Raw genomic sequence first — 14,973 nt, 5'->3', positions numbered from 1 at the left:
AATAAAATAAAAAAATCTAATTGTTATCCAATCTCGTTACCATATACTAGAAGAGCGCTAACCCTCCTACATATTCGGTGATTTTCAGAAATTTTTACTGTAGGGATTCAGAGTAATGTGATGCTAAAATGTGTATTTGGGGCTATATGTCGCACTATTTGAAGTCCAATAAAACCAAAGAATCCAATTGTTATCCAATCTCACTACAATAACCTAGAAGAGTGCTTACTCTTGTACAGGTTCTGTGATTTTCAGACATTTTTACTGTAGGGATTTGGAGTAATGTGATGGTAAAGTGTGTATTTGGCGCTATATTTCGCACTTGAAGTCCAATAAAATCACGAAATCAAATTGTTATCTAATCACACTACCATATCCTAGAAGAGCGCTTACTCTCGCAAAGATTCTGTGATTTTCAGACATTTTTACTGTAGAAATTTACAGTAATGTGATGGTAAAATGTCTATTTGGGGCTATACACCTGATAATTTGAAGTCCAATAAAATCACAAAATCAAATAGTTCTCCATATTGTTATTGTTGTTGGAGTGCTCTTGGAAGACTACTTCCAATCACAGGAGGGACCAGTTTCATGGCTGATGGAGGATAACCATTAAGAGACTTTTTTCAGGACTGTTCTTCTATTCTAGTTTAATAAGTCTATGTTCCTTTTAAGTTTAGGTTAGGGACTCGCAAGAGAATGAGGACCCTTGATGTGGGTTGCGAGCTTACGATATTTCTTGCCTATTTTTTTCTTCTACTTTTCAACAGTAAAAGATATCTACTAATATCTCATTGAAGATTGGACATCGAGCCATCAAGGAGCCCCACTAGACTAAAGCTGCTTTCACATGCTGCAGATTTTCTGCAGCAGATTGTCTGTTGCCAAACCAAAGTCAACCTGAAGTTTCAAATCTGCTGTAGAAAATCTGCATCAAATCCACAGTGTGTGAAAGCACCCTTACTATTCTGCGAGTCTTCCCCAGTTCATTATAGGGCCATACAGCTGCCACTGACTGACAGCTGCTTACCGCCCTAGCGCTCTTGTCTCTGCCACCTAATAAAGAGTGCTGAGGGGCCTGTGTGAGCTGCTGGCGCCAGCTGATGCCCCTCCCCTGTGCCGACTTCTATGCTTTTATAGAAGAAGTCTGGCTAAAACATTTTTGTATTGTTATTGTATTGTCACCCACTACTGGCACTTACTACTGCATCAAGGCTTCACTTCCTGGATACCATGGTGATGTCACTTCCTGGATAACATGGTGATGTCACTTCCTGGGTATTATGGTGATGTCACTTCCTGGATAACATGGTGATGTCACTTCCTGGATAACATGGTGATGTCACTTCCGGGATAACATGGTGATGGTGAAGCACTTTATAAGCATTTCCCGTAATAGGTGTATATTGGGGATTTCTATAACTGTTGGGTGACAATACAATAACAATACAAAAATGTTTTAGCCAGACTTCTTCTATAAAAGCATAGAAGTCGGCACAGGGAAGGTGCGGTAAGGAGCTGTCAGTCAGTGGCAGCTGCATGGCCCTATAATACACTGGGGAAGACTTGCAGAATAGTGAGAGTGCTTTCACACACTGCGGATTTGATGCAGATTTTCTACAGCAGATTTGAAACTTCCTGTTGACTTTGGATTGGCAACAGACAATCTGCTGCAGAAAATTTGCTGAAAATCTGCAGCATGTGAAAGCAGCTTTAGTCTAGTGGGGCTCCCTGATGGCTCGTTGTTCAATCTTCAATGAGGTATTAGTAGATATCTTTTACTGTTGAAAACTAGAAGAAAAAAATAGGCAAGAAATATCACAAGCTCACAACCCACATCAAGGGTCCTCATTCTCTTGTAAGTCCCTAACCTAAACTTAAAAGGAACATAGACTTATTAAACTAGAATAGAAGAACAGTCCTGAAAAAAGTCTCTTAAAGGGAATCCGTCAGCTCCTGGGCACTATCTAAGGTGCTGACAGTGTGCTGTAGCTGTCAGCCCCCAGTGAGCATGGTGCCTTTTTGGTAAATTTCCGTGCAGCGGATTATGTACAATCTTATGTCTGCTACGGTCACAGAGCTCTTGTTCGTGCCACACTTGTCATGCATCCTCCTCCCTCTTCATGAATAATCAATACTGCCCGGCCTCCTGCTCGCTCAGCTGTCAGCTGGTTGCAGATCAGTCCTCTGTAGGCAGGTTATGTCTGAAAGAATCTCTGCTCCCTAATGTGTTGGAGCAGTGGTCTAGGGGTAACTCACCTGTCTAGAAACCTGCCAGCAGTTCACTCTCTGGTTTGAATCCCCTGATGGAAATTAAATAGATCTCTTTTTTTTATCATTATTGTATCATTTTTAAGGCTATGTTGACACACAGTATTTTTGCTCAGTATTTTGGAACCAAAACCAGGAGTGGATTGAGAACACAGAAAGGCTCTGTTCTCACACTGTTGAAATTGAGCAGATGGCCGTCATTTAATGGCAAATATTGGACGTTGTTTTAAGAAAACCCTGTAATTATTTGCCATTAAATGACAGCCATCCACTCAATTTCAACAATGTGAGAACATAGCCTTTCTGTGTTTTCAATCCACTTCTGGTTTTGGTTGCAAAATACTGAGCAAAAATACTGTGTGTGTGAACATAGCCTTAAAAATGATACAATAATAAGGAAAAAAAGACATCTATTTAATTTCCATCAGGGGACTCGAACCAGAGAATGAACTGCTGGCAGGTCACTAGACAGGTGAGTTACCCCTAGACCACAGCTCCAACACATTATAGACAAAAGATTCTTTCAGACATAACCTGCCTACAGAGGACTGATCTGCAATCTAACAGCTGAGCCAGCAGGAGGCCGGGCAGCATTGATTATTCATGAAGAGGGAGGAGGATGCATGATAAGTGTGGTACGAACAAGAGCTCTGTGACAGTAGGAGACATAAGATTGTACATAATCCGCTGCACGGAATATTACCAAAAAGGCACCATGCTTACTGGGGGCTGCCAGCTACAGCACACTGTCAGCACCTTAGATAGTGCCCAGGAGCTGACGGATTCCCTTTAATGGTTATCCTCCATCAGCCATGAAACTGGTCCCTCCTGTGATTGGAAGTACAGTAGTCTACCAAGAGCACTCCAACAACAATAACAATATGGAGAACTATTTGATTTCGTGATTTTATTGGACTTCAAATTATCAGGTGTATAGCCCCAAATAGACATTTTACCATCACATTACTCCAAATCCCTACAGTAAAAATGTCTGAAAATTACAGAATCTGTACGAGAGTATGCGCTCTTCTAGGATATGGTAGTGTGATTGGAAAAAAAATAGATTTTTTGATTTTTTTGAACTTCAAATAGTTGGACATATAGCCCCAAATATACACTTTACTATCACATTACTCTGAATCTGTACAGTAACAATGTCTGAAAATCAAAGAACCTGTACGAGAGTAAGCGCTATTCTAGGATATGGTAGTGAGATTGCATAACAATTTGATTTCGTGATTTTATTGGACTTCAAAGTGTGCGACAAATAGCCCCAAATAGACATTTTCCCATCATATTACTGTAAATTCCTACAGTAAAAATGTCTGAAAATCACAGAATCTGTACGGGAGTAAGCGCTCTTCTAGGTTATTGTAGTGTGATTGGATAACAATTTGATTCTTTGGATTTATTGGACTTTAAATAGTGCGACATATAGCCCAAAATACACACTTTACCATCACATTACTCCAAATTCCTACAGTAAAAATTTCTGAAAATCACAGAATCTGTACGAGAGTAAGCGCTCTTCTATGAAATAGTTACGAGATTGGATAACAATTAGATTTTTTTTATTTTATTGGACTTCAAAATGTGCGACATATAGCCCTAAATAGACAGTTTACCATCACATTACTCCTAATCCCTACAGTAGAAATGTCTAAAAATCTCAGAATCTTTACAAGAGTAAGCACTCTTCTAGGACATGGTAGTGTGATTGGATAATGATTTGAATTTTTTATTTTATTGGACTTCAAAGTGTGGGACATATAGCCCCAAAAATACACTTTACCATCATATTACTCCGAATCCCTACAGTAAAAATGTCTGAAAATCACAGAATCTGTACGAGAGTAAGCGCTCTTCTAGGATATCGTAGCGAGATTGGATAACAATTTGATTTTGTGATTTTATTGGACTTCAAATAGTGGGGCATATAGCCCCAAATATACACTTTACTATCACATTAATCCAAATCCCTACAGTAAAAATGTCTGAAAATCACAGAATCTGTTTGAGAGTAAGCGCTCTTCTAGGATATGGTAGTGTGATAGGATAACAATTTGATTTTTTTATTTTATTGGACTTTAAATAGTGCAACATATAGCCCCAAATAGACATTTTCCCATCACATTACTCCGAATCCCTACAGTAAAAATGTCTGAAAATTCCAGAACCTGTACGAGAGTAAGCGCTCTTCTAGGATTTGGTAGTGTGATTGGATAACAATTTGATTTCGTAATTTTATTGGATTTTAAATATTGCGACATATAGACCCAAATAGACATTTTACCATCACATTAATCCAAATCCCTACAGTAAAAATGATTCTTCTATATCTAAGACAAATAAGAGAAATAAATTAAAATGAGCCTGGTTTTCAGGTGTTAAAAATTACATATAGTTAGAAAAAAATTAAATATTCCTGGAGCTGAAGGGGTTAAAAGTGGATGAATTGAAGAGTTGTGGAAAGGGGTTAACAGTGGATGAATTAGATTGTAGTGGATGTAAAGGGGTTAACAGTGGGGGAATTGAACAAATGTGGATCTGAAGGGGTTAACAGTGGGTGAATGGATCTGAAGGGGTTAAGAGTTGACATTCTTTAGTTAGTCTTACATGTAGGTGTCACCCTATGGTCTTCCTGGCACATTCTGAAGCCTGGAACTAGCTAGTCCTGGCTATTACCGTAAAACATGGTATATAGGAGCACTGTAATTCCTAGTGCTGATAGTGTGACTCCATTTTAGTGAAGTGCTGATAGCGTGACTGCAGTCGTTTTCTGTGTTGTGCCCCTACTGACCAAGATTCTAAAATCCCCTCCCCACCACATCCCTTACTTTCCTGGCATTATCACGTCAGTCTTGTGGGTACACTGCTTGAGGTGATATAGTCTGTGCCCGAAAATACAATGCAGAAATCCCGAGTGCAGCCTAAGGCTTCTGAAGCCTATTTCAACTTTGGATCACCGGTTTGGGCTCCAATCTTTTGCAGCACGTACGCCCATTGATGAGCATTGATGACATTGAACTGAGCCTTTTTGGGATTTATAGTGATCCAAATAAATATAAATGAAACTGTTGATTTTAAAAGCTTTTTTTTTTTTTGTTCTTAAACACAATAAATACCCCTATAAAAGAATTAGTGAGTTCCATTTCCGGTGTATAAATATAAAGTTATGGGCAGTAAAATATTTTGGCTGCTTCCCCCGCCCTTCTTACTCCTAGCAGCAGTGTCGGACTGGCCCATCAGAGGATCAGAGAATCCTCTGGTGGGCCCCCAGCTTTAGAACCTGCACTAACATTGACTGACATGTTGTTTCTCACTGGTTCTTTATTGGTGGATCCAGGATCATTTCCTCTGGTGGGCCCCAGATACTGCAGTCCGACACTGCCTAGCAGCAATGGTCACCGTTTTTTTTTTAGAATACAGTGATTCCTCAACTTACAATGGCCTCAGGATACAATATTTTCAACATATAACGGCATAGTCGGTTCCACAGGGGGTTAGATGAACCGGGGGAAAGAGTTGCAGCTGGTGATGCTAGGGCGGCATCTTTGAAGAGGCAGAGCCTGGCACACTTGTATCTCAGTGTGCCAGGCTCTGCTGAAGATAGAAGACATCGAGGTGAGTATAAATAGGGTCTCTCCTTCTCACCCCAGCACTGTACCCATCCCAGCAAGGAAGAGAACAATTAACCCCTTCCTTGCTGGAGTGGGTACATTGTGACATCAATGTGGCCCCCCCCATGCGGTTAATTGAGGTGGCCATGCATCCTCACTTAACCCTTTGAGGGCCACATTGATTAGTCTGGCACACAACAGTCATGCATCCATACTTAACCCCTTATGTGCAATACTGCAAGCAGCATCTACTAAGATGCTGCCTACTGTAAGGTGCAGAATAGCTGTCAAAATGATGGGTGTTATGCTCCTGGCCTATTTTGTATTTCAGATATTTTTATGATGTGGATTCTGTCTGATTTGTTGGACTACGTTGATGACCAGCGTTGCTTTTTTATTAAAATTGTCAACAAGCCTTGTGGGGGTGTTCTTTTTTAAAAAAAAATTATTTTCTCTATTGTGTTGTGTTTTATTTTTCTTTGCTTTCAGACTTAGTATTGAAAGCAGTCTGATAGATGGATCTAAGTCGGGGCCTAGTGTTAGCCGGTATAAAATGGCAAACACTAACTCTCCACCCGTTACCCAATGCAGGGCCATAGGGAGGGGGGTTGCAGGGGGGGCAGATGCCCCGGAGCAGAGACCAGGGGGGCGCCATCACAGGGAGCAGAGAGAAAAGGATCACAGTGGATGAGGCAGCCTGGAAGCGTCCTGCCCTCTGTCAGTTTGGGGAGACAGGAGATGATTTTAACGTGATCAAAGGAGGTATTTCCCATACTGTATTGTCTCCTGACTGCTGTTTAGCTATAATTTGCGCAAAATCGCTGCGTTGTTACCGAGATTTTGCGCAATTCAGGGCTAAACAGCAGCTAGGAGACAGTACAGCAAAGTTACTGTGTAGATGGTGAAGGACCTTGACATGTGACTATGATGTCACAGCAGGTCCTGTATGTACATTGCACTATGAAGGAAGGAGAAAGAAAATACAGGTGTGTTGGAGGAGTCTGGGGAGGGGGGTGAAGGGTGCCCAGTCTGGGGAGGAGGGTGAAGGGTGCCCAGTCTGGAGTGAGGAGGGGGGAAGGGGGGTACAGGATGGGATGGGGGGAGACACACAAGAGAGTGTCCAGTGTCTATTTAGGGGTCTGGTCTGGTTGTACATTATTATATACTTAACCCCTTAATAACTGCCCTTTCCAAATATATATCACAATTATATAAACCTCACCTACTATCTGCAGAGGTAGGGAACCTTGGCTCTCCATTTGTTGCAGAACTACAACTCCCATTATGTCTGGACAGCCAAACTTTTAGCTTTGATCGTCCATGTATGATAAGAATTGTAGTTTTGCAACAGCTGGGGAGCCAAGGTTCCCTACGCCAATCTATAAAGCACCTGTATCTGTATATACAGCGACCATGATACAAGAGTAATTTTTCTAAATTATTTCTATTTTGAATTTGGTGATGGAATACCCTAATGGAGGTATTGCTGCTGTTGTCTCCGCTGCTAAGTGGAGTTGATCGAACCTCGGGAAATCCTAGGTTCGATCGAACTCGAACATTCACAAACCTGCCGCATTTGATTGCTGATGCCTGCCTGGTCCGTGGGGAAGGAGGAGACTGTCCGAGTACTGCCTAGAATTCTGGGATTCAGCCTAGGTAATAGGCTGAATCCCAAAATTCCAGTCAGTACCCGGGCTGTCTCCTCCTTCCCCACGGACCGGAAGTCATCAGCAATCTAATGTGGCAGGTTCGTGAATGTTCGAGTTCGATCTAACCTAGGATTTCCCGAGTTTCGATCAACTGTACTGCTGAGCGTACCTGTGCATTAGGAGACGGCACCATAGAGTCACATTACACTGGGTGTCACACTGGAGATAGATCAGGAAGCTTCACGTCCTAATTCACAGGTACAGACAGCAGGGAGCGGAGACAACGGCGCCCCCACAGGTACAGACAGCAGGGAGCCGAGACAACGGCGCCTCCGTTAAGGTACTTAGGGACCAAATTTTAAATAAGAAAAATGGAAGTACTTTAAAAAATGCTGATTGAGCCCAGAGCTGCCTGATAATTATTCTTAAAAAAAACATTCCAGGTACACAGTAAATATGATATTATGTATCCCATATTGTGAACACCACCCTATTGCTGCCAGTAGAGATGAGTGAATCGCTCATCTGAACAATCGCTTATCTAAACTTCATTAAAAAAAAAAAAGCCTAGCTACACCTCTGCCACCAGGGGTACTAGGAAGAGCTGGATACCAGTAGTCCCAGAGCGTCATATTTGGCTCTCCTGGACTGGGCATTAGCAGGCTAATAATATTAGGCTGGGGAGGGCCAAAAAAAGGCCCCCATTCCAAAAAACTTTTGCTATCCGTTTAATCTATCTGTTCTATGGAAAAAAACGGATGCTGTTGCATGCCATACGTTTTGATCCATTTACCATTGACTTACATTATAAAAACAAAAACTGATCCATTTTCTTTTTTTTTTTACATTTTGTAACAAAAACGTGGTTGACTGCATTTTTCTGTACGTTTTCCAAAATGGATGCAGTGAAACGGATTGCAAAATCGTGATGTGAACCTAGCCTAATGGTCCGTTTAAACGAAGCAATAATTTGCCCAATCGAACGATTAACAGTTTCAAAGTAACAATGTGTTTTTTATAATGATCAGCGTTTAGACGGAATGATATATTGTTTGGAAAATTCGTTATTGCGATCGTTTTACAATCGCTTAAGCCTATCTCACACATAGGGTAAATCGCTAAAAGACTGTTTACATGAAGCGATCTGTGAATCTTTAGCAAACAATCAACGAGGATTTGAGAACACGTTGAAAGATCAAAATGAACGATTTCTCACTCGTCCCTTGGTCGTTAGCTGTGTTTACGCAAGCCGATTATCACTCTAATGCGATAGTTATCGCGAACTTTCTAACGATAATCGTTCCGTGTAAACACAGCATTAAGAGTATGTCAGTTTCTCAGTGTCATTAGCTAGCCAGGCCCTACTTTATTAACCTTTTAAGTGGTTTACAGGAATGAAAGCAAAGTGTAAATAAAATGTAAAGATTTTTTTTTATTAACAGAAAAATTCTAATTTATATTTATTACCTTTATTCTGCAGTTTTCAGAGATATTGCATATGTGACCCTAGTGCGCTCCTCGCCTCTCACACAGGCCTCGGAAGTGTGGATTTTGGGCCTTCTATTTAATAGAGTGTTTTTCATGTATCATGTTTAGAGATGAGCGAACCGGGGTTCGGGTTCGAGTCGATCCGCTGCTGAACTTGGATAAAGCTCTAAGGTTGTCTGGAAAACGTGGATGCAGCCAATGACTATATCCATGTTTTCCACATAGCCTTAGGGCTCTATCCAAGTTCAGCAGCCACCGCTAATCAAATGCAGAAAGTTCGGGTTCGGATCGACTCGAGCATGCTCGAGGTTCGCTCGTCTCTAATCATGTTGGATTCGCTAAGGAATTGAAGGGCCAAACCCCCCCTCAAAGAAAAAAAGTTCCCATTGTGGAGACTATACCCAAATTAGCTGCCGGGCTTTAACCCCTTGCCTCTAAAGCCTGTTTTGGCCTTAATGACCAGGCTCATTTTTCAAAATCTGACCTGTCTCACTTTATGCGCCTATAGCTCAGTGATGCTTTAACGTATGCTAGCGATTTTGAGATTGTTTTTCATCACATATGACACTTTATATTAGTGGCAAAATTTGGTCACTACTTTGTGTGTTTTTTGTGAAAAACATCAAAATATCATGAAAAATTATAAAATTTTGCATTTTATGAACTTCTGAAATTCTCTGCTTCTAAAAAAGGAAGTCATAGCACATAAATTCGTTACTAAATCACATTACCAATATATCCTCTTTATTCTTGCATAATTTGGGAAACATATTTTACTTTTTTAGGGTGTTATGGGGCTTAGAAATTTATTAGCACATTATCACATTTTGTGAAAGTTTCCAAAACTGTTTTTTTTTAGGGAACAGTTCTTTTTTTAAATGGATTTAGAAGGCTTGTATACTGGAAACCCCTATAAGTGACCTCATTTTGGAAACTAGACACCTTAAAGAATTAATCTAGGGGTATCATGAGCATTTTAACCCTACAGGGGCTGGAGGAAAGTATTCACAATTAGGCCGTAAAAAAAATCGAAAATTAAAATTTTCAAATAATATATATGTTTAGATTAAAGTTTTTCATTTTCAAAAGGAACATGAGAAAAAAGCATGCCAAAATATGTAACGCAGGTTCTCCTGAATACAACGGTACCCCATATGTGGGCGTAAACCACTGTATGGGCACACAGCGGGGCTCAGAAGGGAAGGAGCGCTAATTAGCTTTTTTAATGCAGATTTTGCTGAAGAAGTTTCTGAGCGCCAGGTGCGTTTGCAGTGCCCCTGTAGTGTCCGCACAATAGAATCCCGCCAAAAGTCACCCCATTTTGAAAAGTACACCCCTCAAAGAATTCATCTTGGGGTATGGTGACCATTTTGACCCCACAGGTATTAGAGGAAAGTATTTAAAATTAGACAGTAAAAATTAAAAACTTGAATTTTCCCAATAATATGTTAGTTTAGTTTGAAATTTCTCAATTTCACGAGGAACAAGAGAAAAAAAGTACTGCAAAATTTGTAACGCAGGTTCTTCTGAATACAACAGTACCCCATATGTGGGCATAAACCACTGTATGGGCACACAGCCGGGCTCAGAAGGAAAGGAGCGCCAATTAGCTTTTTTAATGCAGATTTTGCTGAAGAAGTTTCCGAGCATCGGGTGCGTTTGCAGCGCCCCTGTAGTGTCCGCAGAAGAGAAACCCCCCAAAAGTCACCCCATTTTGGAAAGTACACTTCTCAAAGAATACATCTTGGGGTGTGGTGACCATTTTGACCCCACAGGTATTAGAGGAAAGTATTCAAAATAAGACAGTAAAATTGAAAAACTAGAATTTTTCCAATAATATGTTCGTTTAGTTTATAATTTATCAATTTCACAAGGAACATGAGAGAATACGCACCCCAAAATTTGTAACGCAGGTTCTCCTGAGTACAACGGTACCCCATATGTGGGCATAAACCACTGTATGGGCACACAGGAGGGCTCAGAAGGAAGGGAGCGCCAATTAGCATTTTCAGTTCAGATTTTGCTGAAGTAGTTTCTGAGCGCCAGGTGCGTTTGCAGAGCCCCTGTAGTGTCAGCAGAATAGAATCCCGCCAAAAGTCACCCCATTTTGAAAAGTACACCCCTCAAAGAATTCATCTTGGGGTATGGTGACCATTTTGACCCCACAGGTATTAGAGGAAAGTATTTAAAATTAGACAGTAAAAATTAAAAACTTGAATTTTCCCAATAATATGTTAGTTTAGTTTGAAATTTCTCAATTTCACGAGGAACAAGAGAAAAAAAGTACTGCAAAATTTGTAACGCAGGTTCTTCTGAATACAACAGTACCCCATATGTGGGCATAAACCACTGTATGGGCACACAGCCGGGCTCAGAAGGAAAGGAGCGCCAATTAGCTTTTTTAATGCAGATTTTGCTGAAGAAGTTTCCGAGCATCGGGTGCGTTTGCAGCGCCCCTGTAGTGTCCGCAGAAGAGAAACCCCCCAAAAGTCACCCCATTTTGGAAAGTACACTTCTCAAAGAATACATCTTGGGGTGTGGTGACCATTTTGACCCCACAGGTATTAGAGGAAAGTATTCAAAATAAGACAGTAAAATTGAAAAACTAGAATTTTTCCAATAATATGATCGTTTAGTTTATAATTTATCAATTTCACAAGGAACATGAGAGAATACGCACCCCAAAATTTGTAACGCAGGTTCTCCTGAGTACAACGGTACCCCATATGTGGGCATAAACCACTGTATGGGCACACAGGAGGGCTCAGAAGGAAGGGAGCGCCAATTAGCATTTTCAGTTCAGATTTTGCTGAAGTAGTTTCTGAGCGCCAGGTGCGTTTGCAGAGCCCCTGTAGTGTCAGCAGAATAGAACCCCCCCAAAAGTCACCCCATTTAGGAAAGTACACCCCTCAAAGAACTCATCTTGGGGTGCAGTGAGCGGTTTGACCCCACAGGTATTAGAAGAAAGTATTCAAAATAAGACAGTAAAAATGAAAAACTCGAATTTTTCCAATAATATGTTTGTTTAGTTTAAAATTTCTTAATTTCACGAATGGGAGAAAAAAAATACCCCAAAATTTGTAACGCAGGTTCTCTTGAGTGCAACGGTACCCCATATGTGGGCATAAACCACTGTATTGTCACACAGCAGAGCTTAGAAGGAAGGGAGCGCCAATTTGCTGGAGCAAAACCGCAGCTAGTAATAGTAATTAGAATAGCGCAGTTACTAAAATACAATAAAAAATGAGATTACAGGTAATGTGGGGTGGTCACGGGCAACCTGGGGTGGTTATGGGCAACCTGGGGTGGTTATGGGCAACCTGCGGTGGTTACGGGCAACCTGCGGTGGTTACAGACAATCTGGGGTGGTAACGGGCAACGTGGGGTGGTAATGGGCAACGTGGGGTGGTTACGGATAAACTGAAGTGCTTATAGGTAATCTGGGATGGGTACCTGTAATTTGGGGTCGTTACAGGCAATCTGGCGTGGTTACGGGCAATCTGGAGAGGGTCACTGGCAATTTGGGGTGGTTAGAGGCAACGTGCGGTGGTCGGAGGAAGCGTGCGGTGGTCGGAGGAAACGTGCGGTGGTCGGAGGCAATGTGTGGTGGTCGGAGGCAATCTGGGGGGAATTACGTGTGATTAGGGGCAACATGGGGTGGTTACAGACAATCTGCAGTGGTTACGGGCAACATGGGGTGGTTACAGACAATCTGAGGTGGTTACGGATAAACTGAAGTGCCTATAGGTAATCAGGGGTGGGTACATGTAATTTTGTGTGGTTACGGCAATCTGGTGTGGTTACGGGCAATCTGGAGGGGGTCACTGGCAACGTGTGTGAGTTAGAGGCAACGTGCGGTGGTTAAAGGCAACGTGCGGTGGTTATAGGCAACGTGCGGTGGTCAGAGGGAACGTGCGGTGGTTTACGTGCAATCTGGGGGGTTACGGGCAATCGGGGCTGATTACGGACCATCTGGAGGGGGTCACTGGCAATTCGCGGTGGTTACGGTCAACATGTGGTGGTTACAGGCAACGTGCGGTGGTTATGGGCAACATGCGGTGGTTATGAGTAATGTGTCGTGGTTATAGGCAACGTGCGGTGGTTATGGGCAACGTGCGGTGGTTATGGGCAATGTGTGGTGGTTATAGGCAACGTCCGGTGGTTATGGGCAACGTGCGGTGGTTATGGGCAATGTGTGGTGGTTATAGGCAACGTGCGGTGGTTATGGGCAATGTGTGGTGGTTATAGGCAACTTGCGGTGGTTAGAGGCAACGTGCGATGGTTATGGGCAACGTGCGGTGGTTATGGGCAACATGCGGTGGTTATGGGCAACGTGCGGTGGTTATGGGCAACCTGGGGTGGATATGGGCAACCTGCGGAGGTACGGGTAATCTGGGGGGGGGGGGGTAGGGGTAATTTGGGAGTAAACTGCAATTACTATAATAAAAAGTGTGTGTTTTATTTTTTTGTATGTTTTTCACTTTTTGTACTTTATACATTCATTTTCACTGTATTACTATGATTACTGTGATATTTTCTATCACAGTAATCATAGTTCAGTGACAGAGACCAAATTGGTCTCTGTCACTTTAAATTTTCCGAGATAACTGATTCTGGAGCGCATGCGCACTTCAGAATCAGCCTGGACGCCGAGGAGGACAGACCTCCCTGGATCAGGTAATGTATATGGGGAAGGGGGATGACTGGGGGACGGGGGTGACTGGGGGGGGGTGGGGGGGCGACTTGGGGGTGACACACTGACACTTTTTATCCCCTGTCACCAATGATTTATGGCGACGGAATAAAAAGTGCATCTTTGCACTGGGAACAGGCGATCAGCGGTATATAGTATATACCGCCGATCGCCTGCTCCGGGACCAGTCCCTGATCACTGCCCCATGCTCTCCGCTACCTCTGGTGGCGGAGAGCATGGGGCTTTGATCATTTATTCATTTCCATCCCTGCAAACAAACATCGTTTGTTCACAGGGATGGGGGCGGCCATCTTGGATGTGATGGCCGCCCGGGGAGGGGAGCGGGTTAGTGATCGCCCACTAGGGGGGCTGATCTGGGGTCTGGGGGGATACATTTTCATCTCCCCCCACTGTGGATTCACAGTGGGGGGAGATGAAAGCTGTCGGCGGCGCCGGTAATGCCCGGTATCGGAGGATCGCCGCTATAACGGTAATAGCGGCGATCCGCCGATATCAGGGGACGCGGGGAGGGGGCCGGGGGACATATTGGTAGTGGCGGTGGGGGGAGGCAACGTTCTGCAGCCTGGCCCCGCCGCCCGATCGGCGGGAGGCCATGAATCTCCCCATAGACGCTGCGGTCGCATTGGCAGCTGTGTGACACAGCCTCCTCCCGCTGCCCGATCACCATTAGGGACAGCGGGGGGAGGCAGGGAAGCCATGACGTTTGGGAAACGTCATGTTGCGTGAACTACCTGCTTTACATGACGTTTCCCAAACGTCATTTTGCGGCAAGGGGTTAAACAAGATAATACTTGAACTGCCCACACAGATTTTGCTGTGAAACTCGCAACCTGAAATTCGATACTATACGGTACATGTGATTCCACCCTTTGTGGTGTAGTGAGCATTGAAACCCCACATAAACAATTCAGTGCATCACATGCTGCGCCCCATTTGTCCCACTTGGGCAAAGCACACCCCATAAATTTAAATTCAAATTTTCATTTAAAAAGGAATGGTATTTTCTATATTTTTGCTACTTTATATTTTTTAATTTATTACTTTTGCACAATAAAAACACCTAAAGGGGTTATTACAAGATTACAATTAATAACCCATCCACATAATAGGTGATAATTAGTGATAAGCGAATAGTATTCTATTGAATAGATATTTGATCGAATAGTACGCTATTCGAGCTATTCGATTGTGGTCGAATATTCAAACAAAAATGCAGTAAAAATTACGCCCT

Source organism: Dendropsophus ebraccatus, chromosome 2, assembly GCF_027789765.1.
Source record: "Dendropsophus ebraccatus isolate aDenEbr1 chromosome 2, aDenEbr1.pat, whole genome shotgun sequence".
NCBI classification, from domain to species: Eukaryota; Metazoa; Chordata; class Amphibia; order Anura; family Hylidae; genus Dendropsophus; species Dendropsophus ebraccatus.
Note: the sequence above shows the minus strand (reverse complement) of the source record.